At 43.7% G+C, this 9,863-nt stretch overlaps 1 protein-coding gene across 1 annotated transcript in view; it reads left to right on the top strand.

Moving 5' to 3' along the window:
* The first annotated feature begins 250 nt into the window (after positions 1-250).
* Positions 251-9,863, top strand: part of KIAA1551 (KIAA1551 ortholog) — a 33,131-nt gene continuing 23,518 nt past the window's right edge. Inside the window, exons 1-2 of the mRNA XM_011979545.1 lie at positions 251-322; positions 1,593-1,687. The gene's annotated coding sequence lies outside the window, so the exon portion shown is untranslated. The remainder of the gene's footprint in view (positions 323-1,592; positions 1,688-9,863) is intronic.

Here is a 9,863-nt window from a genome sequence, read left to right as displayed (position 1 = left end):
CATGCCCTCTGGGTGCTGCGGATGCCCGTTAAAGGTAGAAGATCGCTGCGGGAGATTTCCGCGTCGGGCAGATGAAAGCGCTCTGCAAGCCCTGGTGCGATCCGCTGGCCCGTTCCGCGGCTTCTCGGGTGGCACTAGGACCGCGGCGGCGCGGCCCTCGTAGACACCGCCTCGGGCGTGAGGCGGAGCCTAGGTGTTCCTGGATCCTGGGCCTGGCTCCTCGACCCGCCCCTGGAGGCGGACCCCACTTGACTTAAACTCTGGGGCCCGGGAGGCCGCCGGCTTTACCCCTGCTTGCTGGGGTGGTCCTCTTCCCTTGTCGGTAAGTGTGAGGCGAGCACCCCGAGGTCCCTCCTTCGCCTTCCGGGGTGCGGGCGGGGCGGGGGCCGGGAGCCAGAGGCGCTCACGGCTGGGGCCGGCGCGCGGCGCGGAGCGCTTTTGTTCTGCGGCGAGAACGCAGTCGCGGGCGGCCCCGGAACCCGGGCCTGGGGCCCCGCCGGCTCGCGCGTCCCGCAGTCCGCCGCCCGAAGCTGGGCTCCGCCGCCGCGCTCTCTTCTGCCCGCCGTGCTGGGGACGGCCCTGGGCCTCCGCGGACGCGGAGCCTTGGACCGGAGGGCGGGCCTCGCTGGCTGTTTTCCCTCATTGCCTGGCGCTGCGCGGTAGAGGTCGCGAGTGGCGATGGCGAGGACGCGTTTTGTTGAACTGCGAGGCGCGGCTGGTGAGGCGGGTGGGTATGAGAGCTGCTTATGTTTTTAAGGCTTTGCTGTCACTGGAGTGGAAAAAAAAAATCTTTGTTTTCCTATTTCCCGAGCGTTCTCCTCCTCCCCTGCCCTCTTAAGTCGAAGCCTCCTGGAACGGAATTGCTGTACTGGCATCTGTCTCCAAGTGGTCCGCGAACGCTTCTGCGCCGGCGATGCTTTCTGTTCCTCGGCAATAGTTCCTTAGGCATTTTTAAATGCACGAACGCATACCCATCTTAGGTGTTCTCGAGGGACACGGATTCCCTAAGCAAACGTCCTTAGGGTCCTGAGTTTAGCAGCAAACTTTCGGGGAATAATTTCCGTGGAAACAATTTGTAGTACATCGGCATAACCGTCTTAAGACAAGGATGTGTATGAGCTTGAGGCGCGTTTTCGTTTTGTAGGGGGCCGGTGCATCTCAGTAGGCGGGCCGCAGAGCTTGTTTGGAGATTGTATTTTTCTGCTAAATGTGTTAGCTTTAATCATGTTTCATTCATTGTTAATGTGCATGTATGTTAAGGTTTTAGGTTTTTTCCCCCTCTGCAGTCGGATTTTTTTCTATTTAACATTAATCCAATAAAGACAAGTGCAGAGATAAAGTGTTACTGTTTTGCAATGATACTACAATAGGCGACCTAGAGGAGCGCACATAGATTCTGACTTAAGTGAATGGTGTTTTCAGGCCAGACCTAGTTTCTATTTCTGTTACTTAGGACACTTAATAAGAATTCAGTAAAGTTAGCATGCTTTCTGTGCAGCCTTAAAAGAAAACAGTTTTGCACAGCAGTGTCATATCTAGTAAACACATTAGCATGTCCTCTTTTATTATAAAACGTTTCTTGTTGTCCCTAGGACCAAAGAAGTAAATACTGTATGGAGGGGGACTGATGTGTTTGGAGTGAAATGGGAACATACACAATAATTAAAGACTAAAGTTGTGCTTAACGGTAAGTATTATCACCTCTAAGAAACCCACCCTGATTTAACTAGGCAGTTATTCACACGTAACTATGGAGTAATTTACCTGTTACCGAATTAAAATTACTAGCTCAGTGAATCAACATTGGTTAAAAATTAAACTGTGGGACTCAATGGATTTGACAACAAAGCTTGAGAAGAAGAAATGTTGTCAGCATAGTACTGAAAAATCAGTTGTTAATCTTAGCAAAATGGGAAAGAGGTCTGTGGTAAGGTAATTGTAATGGAAGTTACCTGGGCAGAGGTCTGCTTCTGTCTGTGCTGTGTTTCTTACGTGATTGTTTTTATTATATTTTGTTACTGTTGGTGGCACATAGGGGAATGTGGCACAGAGCACCACTCTGAAGGATGCATCCTGTACAGCCAAAGTGGGCATGTCTAGGGCTTTCATCTGTAACCACAAAATGTCTTAGGAAGTCTCACCTAATGATAAAGATCATGGTCCCTGTAACCACACTGCTTTGGTTTAAATCTTAGCTGTAGCACTCAGCAGTATCTGTACAACCCTGGAAAAATAAACCTCTGCCTGTTTTCTCATCTATAAAATGGGGAAAAGTACTAATGTCATAGGATTGTTATGGTAGAGTTACAGGAGTTTCATGCATATCACAGGTAAACAGCTCTTGAAACATGGTGAGTGCCCAATAAATGTCATGTTAGAGGAAATAGATTTTGTGGCCTGGGACATGTAATGCTGTCTTAGCAGAAATTCAGCTGGTTCATTTAAGCTCTAACTTCATGAGCTTTTTGTTGATTAAACCCATCACTGTAGATCCTCTTAGATTCTCTTTTTTGTAGGTCCTGTTTTGTTAGAAAGTATCCGTCACTACTGGTCCACATCTGGATTTACCTGCAGTGTTGTTTGAAATAAAAAATGCCTCCACTGAATTCCTAGGCAGGACAAACTTGCCCCAAAGCTTTGTTCTTCTACATTATCGCTGTGATTGTACGGGAATCTCTCTTCCCTCCTAGATTATCAGTGTCTTGGAGATAGTTGGAGCCCAAATGCTTAGGGAATTGATTTAATGTTGCTTAAAACTTATTTGTAGGCCAGGTGTGGTGGCTCATGTCTACAATGCCAGCACTTTAAGAGGCTGGGGCGGGCAGATCACTTGAGGCCAGGAGTTCGAGACCAGCCCTGGACTCAAGTTGGCCAACATGGCGAAACCCTGTCTCTACTAATAATACAAAAATGAGTCAGGCGTGGTGGCACACGCCTGTAATCCTAGCTACTCGAGTGGCTGAACCCGGGAGGCAGAGGTTGCAGTGACCTGAGGTCACCCTGTCGCACTGTGGGCCTGGGCAACAAAGCAAGACTCTGTCTTTTAAAAAAAAAAAAAAGGTATTTATGAAGGTGAATTTCAAGAATCTAATCAGGCCTCCCTCCCTTCCCCATTAGAGGCACACTCTATTATGTAAAACAGACAGGGAGTGTATTCATTTTGAGATAAGTCCAGGAGAATAGTCGACTAACCCTGGCTATAGATACGCAAGTTAACATTCACTTTGGAAGGCGGTTGTGAAGAAAGAATCTTGGACCTTGAGGAATTCTAAATGCTTTGTTGGGTGGCAACTATGCAATACTTATACTATTCCTAATACCTTAAGTGTACTTGTACGTGAAGAGCAAAGTTGGAGGCTGTTGAGGTAAATATCTCAAGTGAGATTGGAACTATACATTTTATGCTCCTGGTTTTCATGATCGCAAAGATTTAATGACAGTAACTTAGATTCTTTTGATGTATCAAATTACAAGGTTTCATTTGTAAATAAAGTCTTGTGATTAAAATGACAAAGTGTATTAAAAGAAGTTGTATTGTCCAGTTAAGTTTCAAGAAACAGAAACCATAAGGAGATTATTATTTTCCAGGCCCCAGAGGAGAATTCATTAGATGACATACTTTTAAAGTTCATGGAGCAGGGCCGGGCGTGGTGGCTCACACCTGTAATCCCAGCACTTTGGGATGCCAAGGTGGGCAGATCACCTGAGGTCAGGAGTTGGAGACCAGCCTGGCCAACATGGTGAAACCCCGTCTCTACTAAAAGTACAAAAAATTAGCTTGGTGTGATGGCACATGCCTGTAATCCCAGCTACCCGGGAGGCAGAGGTTGCAGTAAGCCAAGATCGCACCACTATACCCTAGCTCGGGTGACAGAGTGAAACTCTGTCTCAGAAAATAAAGTTCATGGGCCAGTCGTAGTGGCTCATGCCTGTAATCCCAGCACTTTGGGAGGCCAAGGCAGGTGGATCATGACGTCTGGAAATTGAGACCACCCTGGCTAACAAGGTGAAATCCCAAAATTAGCTGGGTATGGTGGCATGTGCCTATAGTCCCAGCTACTCAGGAGGCTGAGACAGGAGAATCACTTGAACCCGGGAGGGAGAGGTTGCAGTGAGCTGAGATCACACCATTGCACTCCAGCCTGGGCGACAGAGCGAGACTGTGTCTCAAAAAAAAAAAAAAAAAAAAGCTCATGGATCAGAACCTTTGGGTTTTGATAGATCCAGGATCTAAATCTGAAGGAAAGTTTTAAAGATTTGGGACACTGTATCTTTGAGCTCTGCTGTCCTCTGCCTTGGTTCTCAGGCAGACCATTTCTCCACTGGGCAGCCCTGACATCTCCAGATATATATGCAAGCAGCTTCAAGTTGTTCAGAGCATACCTTTTGTAACTATAGTTAGAGATACAATTTATAAGCCATTGATTCACCCATTTACACCCAGTGTACAGTTTCAGTGGTTTTTAGTATATTCAGATTTGTGTACCCATCACCACTATCAATTTAAGAACATTTTATTGACCCCCAAAATACCTCCATATTCAATAGTGGTAACTCCCCATTTTCTCCAATGCACCTTTCCCCAGGTAACCATTAATCTATTTCTGTAAGTTTGCGTATTCTGAACATTTCACGTAACTAAAGTCATAATATGTAGTGTGATGTGGTTTCCCCCAGCATGTTTTCAAGGCTCATTTATGTTAACACATGTATGTTACTTCATTCATTTTTGTTGCCAAATATTCCATTGTATGGATATACCACTTTTACTTATTCTTCCTCAGTTAACAGACCTTTGACATGTTTTCACTATTGGCTACTATGAATAGTGCAGCTATGATCATTCATATATTTATGTAGATGTGTGTTTTCAGTTCTTTTGGGTAAATACCTAGGAGTGAAATTCCTTGGTTATGATAACTGTTTAACATTTTGAGGAACTGCCAGACTGTTATCCAAAGTAGATTTACTGTTTTATTTTTATTTTTTATTTAACTTCTGTTTTACGTTTGGGGGTACGTGTGTAGGTTTATTATATAGGTAAAATTGTGTCGTGGGAGTTTGTTGTACAGATTATTTCATCACCCAGGTATTAAGCCTAGTACCCAATTGGTTGTTTTTTTTGAATCCTCCCCCTTCTCCCACCCTTCACCCGCCTGTAGGTCCCAGTGTGTTAGTTCCCTCTACATGTCCATGTGTTCCCATCATTTAGCTCCTACTTATGTGAAAGCATGCAATATTTGGTTTCCTGTGTTAGTTTGCTAAGGATAATGTCCTCCAGCTCCAAGCACCTACAAAGGACATGATCTCATTCTTTTTTTATGACTGAATAGTATTCCCTAGTGTATGTGTACTGTTTTCTTTATCCAGTTTACCATTGATGGGTGTTTAGGTTGATTCCGGGTCTTTGCTATTGTGAATAGACCTGCACCATTTTATAAAGCAGTGTTTTAGAGTCCTCATTTGTCTACATCCATAGTTAACTTTTATAGCCATTAAAGTGAGCCTGAAGTGGTCGCTCATTGTGATTGTGATTTGCATTTCCCTGATGATTAGTGATGTGAAGCATCTTTGTATGTGCATATTGATTTCTTTGGAGAAGTATCTATTCAAAACCTTTGGCCTTAAATTTGTGTTGTCTTTGGATTGTCAAGTTGTAAGTTTTTAAGATATCCTGGATTCTTCTCATTTCTTACTAGGGACCATAAGTGTGAAGGTTTATCTCTGGGTTCTAGGTTCTATTCTATTGATTGATGCCTGTCCTGTGTCAGTACTATATGGTTTTATCTATTGTAGTTTTGTCGTTTTGTTTTTTTGTTTGTTTTTAAGACGGAGTCTCACCCTGTTGCCCAGGATGGAGTGCAGTGGTGTGATCTTGGCTCACTGCAACCCCCGCCTCCGATTCTTCTGCCTCAGCCTCCAAAGTAGCTAGGATTACAGGCACCCGCTACCACGCCACGCTAATTTTTGTATTTATGGTAGAGGCGAGGTTTCACCATGTTGGCCAGGCTGGTCTCGAACTCTTGACCTCAAGTGATCAGCGTGCCTCTGCTTCTCAAAGTGCTGGAATTACAGGCGTGAGCCACTGCTCCCTGCGGGCTACTCCCTTTTCAACCCCTCCTTTTTCTGCGTGGAAGTTGCTGAGTGTCAGTCAGAAAATGAAAGTACCTCTGATTGGTCCCCTCCCACAACCAATCAGGCTAGTGGCTGGCCACTACTTCACTTACATAAAGTGAATCAATGGGAAACCTCTAGAGAGTATTTAAACCGCAGAAAATTCTGTAACTGACTGTCTTGAGCCACTTGCTGCATCTGTTCCCACCTTGTGGAGTGCACTCTACTTTAAAATAAATCTCTGCTTTGGCTGCCTTGCTTGTGTAGTTTGTTCAGTTCTTCGTTAAGATGCCAAGAAACTGGACAACTACCCTCAACTGCATGCTTTAGAGGAACTCTTCTGTTCCACTGAAGGCCTTTTGTCTATCTCCAGTGGCCGAAAATTGGCTTACTCCTATTATAAGAAGCAATACTTCCTAGCCAACATGGTGAAACACCATCTCTACTAAAAATACAAAAATTAGCTGGGTGTGGTGGCGCTATCTGTAATCCCAGCTACTGGGGAGGTTGAGGCAGGAGAATCGCTTAAAGCCAGGAGCTGGAGGTTGCAATGAGCCAAGATCACGCCACTGCACTCTAGCCTGGTGACAGAACGATACTTTGTCTCAAAAAATAAAAATAAAAAAAGGAAGCGATACTTATACTTCGAATACGGTTTTTACCTCAACACAGTATTGTCTTAATATGGTTTGTACCCGCCTGCCACACACTGATGTGTCATGTGTACTTGGGGGTACTTGTCAGCGCTTTTCAGATATTTAAGATCACCAGACCTCTGGTACACTGTGTGTCCAATCTTTTGGCTTCCCTAGGCCACTTCGGAAGAGGAATTGTCTGGAGCCGCACATAAAATACACTAACAATAGATGATGAGCTTTAAAAAAAAATGCAAAAAAAAATTCTCTATGTTTTAAGAATGTTTATAAATCTGTGTTGGGCCTCATTCAAAGCCATCTTGGGCTGCATGCTGCCCATGGGCTGCAGAGTGGACAAGCTTGATCTAGTAGATGTTTGCTTGAGATGGGTATCCAGAGGGCTCCAAAATGAATTACTTGGCAGAATTCTGGTAGGGTAAGTGGCTTCCACTTCATGTATTCTCTATTGTCTTTAATTCCCATTTTAGGGAATAATACAATATAAAACATGGTCTAAAATTTGTCTGTGGCATCTCTGCTCTGAAGGCACAACAGACTAGTGTCAGTATGCTAGCCTGAATGATGATAGTCTGTTGCATTGGTCTGAACTTCCTGCTGGCCAGTCAAGATAGATGTGATTGCGAGCACTTCTTGCTGTACCTGTGTTAATGAGTCAGAAAAAGTAGAGCAATTTATTTCTTCCTTTTTAAGGGAGAAAGCCCTGTCACTCTCGCTGGTGAAGCTTTGTAGTTGGGATATATTTAGTTGTCTCTGCATGGGGAACTTTGCGGTATATCCTCCACAATAGGTGTGATCATCCTGCTGGGAATCACCATTGCAGGCACTTTTTAATCCATTGTTGCTTAAGACAAAGTACAGTGGATTAGGGTATCTGATCAAATGGCCTGTGGTTCTGAATAGAGTTTATAGCTGGATACATGAAAGATGGGAAGGCAGAGTTGTAGGTGAACAGCTTCACCATGGTGCCCTGATGACTTGCTCTTCTCATAGACCATGGAGGCAAAGCTTAGACTTAATCACAGGCTGACCCATATTCTGGCCGGACACCCTGCAGGTCCTCCAAGAACAAAGTGAGAGAAAAGCAGCCCCGTGAGAAACAGTCACAAAGCTATTTCTCATCTGCCTCCTTGGTTTCAATTGAGCATAGGACTTCACCACCTTGGGAGGTATAGTTGCTGGCTATAAAATGGCCACAGTTTGGTGTTCTCATCTGACTTGGTGTCATCCTGTGGGGCTGAGGATACTGATCTTGATTTTGCTGTTGGACTTAGTAATACATGAATCCATTTGGCCTTTTGCTGACTGCACTTACAGAAGCATAGAGAACTGTTCTGCCCCTTCTAACCACTGTGCTGTAGAGGGACGATTGCAAGTCTTTGTTAATTTGTTGTAACATTTAAATGAGATAAAGTATATAAAGCATTCCACATAGTTCTTTACATACAGATGTTCAAAAGTTAGTTGTTTATAATAGTACAGATGTACCTCAGCTTATGATGGAGTTACCTCTCAATAACCCATATTAAGTAGAAAATAAAGTCAAAAATGGGGTTTTATAGACACGATGGGATGGGAAAACACAACATCCAAAAAAACTTAGCTAGCACAGTACACCATTGATCGTTTTTGTTTTGTTTTGTTTTAACGCACTGTGGGAGGGGCAGCCCCCGCCCCCCGCCCCCCGCCCCACCGAAACACCAGCGTGCCTCTGCAGAAGGGATTTTTTTTTTGTATTGATTGTTAATGCTCGTGATCACGTGACTGGCTGCTGTGGCTTGCTGCCACCACTCAGCGTGGAAGAATATCATACTGCCTATCACAGGCCTGGGAAAAGATAGAAATTCAAAGTACCATTTCTGCTGAATGCCTGTATCACTTTTGCATCATTGTAAAGTCAAAATTATTAAGTCATACCATTGCATTGTGGTCCAGGACCATCTGGGCTTAGAAAAATGGATTCTAGAAAGCCTATTTAAGGACTGATAGGCTAATTTTTTCTGTGACTAAGGATACAGAAAGCCAGAGCTAGTACAGGTTGAATAAATTGTGTTACATTTGGAATTCCTGAAAAGTGGCTTTTTACACTGAATTGTTAGTAGTGGTGGTTTTGTTAACTTTCTAGAGGTATCTCTAATTTTTCTAATGCTTATATTGCAAATCAGGTTTTCAGTGGAAAATAGACTTTTCTCAATTTAACCATGTCAGTGGATACTCTTCAGATAAACTTTGCTTTGTGGAACATAAGAGATGGAACTTACAAAGCCGTAAGGGAAATTTTCAATTTAAAATACCAGAGCAAATTTACATATTTTAGGTATGAGAATAGTATTTCAATGTATATTATATATTTCTTAAGTCCTATGTGTTTTAGGTACTGAAATGCTTACAGATGAAATCATGCTGTGTCTGTGGTTGGCATAGATAGAAAAGGAAACAGAAGGGGTCAGGACTTTTTCCCATTTAGAAGTTTACATTAGGACTTCTCTTTAATGTGGTGTTCAGATAATGTTTGTTTATTCAGAAAACACTGAAACCTGCTAGACATTATCTAGATGGCGTGTGTCTTTTGGGTTGGCCTGAAAGACTTTTTTATGCCTGTTGTATTGGCTGTTAATAGTACTTTGATTTACTCTAATAATGTTGCTCTTACCTTTAATAAATTGTCAACCCACTTTTCCTTTTTTGAGACAGATCTTGCTGTGTCATCCAGGCTGGAGTACAGTGATACTACTATAGCCCACTGCACTCTCAACTTCCCATGCTCAAGTGATCCTTCCACCTCAGCCTCCCAAGTAGCTGGGACTATAGGCATGCACCGCCACACCTAGCTAATGTTTCGATTTTTATTTTTATTTTTTTGTAGAGACTGGGTCTTACTGTGTTGCCCATGCTGGTTTTGAACTGCTGGACTCTGCCTCAGCCTCTCAGCATGCTGAGATTATAGGTGTGAGCCACCACACCTGGCCAGTGGTAACCCCTATATATAAAACAATTCTTAGGCTGAGGTGGGTGGATCGCTTGAGTTCAGGAGTTCAAGACCAGCCTAGGCAACATGGCGAAACCTCATCTCTACAAAACAAAAAAAAATTAGCC

Source organism: Mandrillus leucophaeus, unplaced genomic scaffold (assembly GCF_000951045.1).
Source record: "Mandrillus leucophaeus isolate KB7577 unplaced genomic scaffold, Mleu.le_1.0 Scaffold203, whole genome shotgun sequence".
NCBI lineage: Eukaryota > Metazoa > Chordata > Mammalia > Primates > Cercopithecidae > Mandrillus > Mandrillus leucophaeus.
This window is presented reverse-complemented; position numbering and strand designations above follow the sequence as displayed.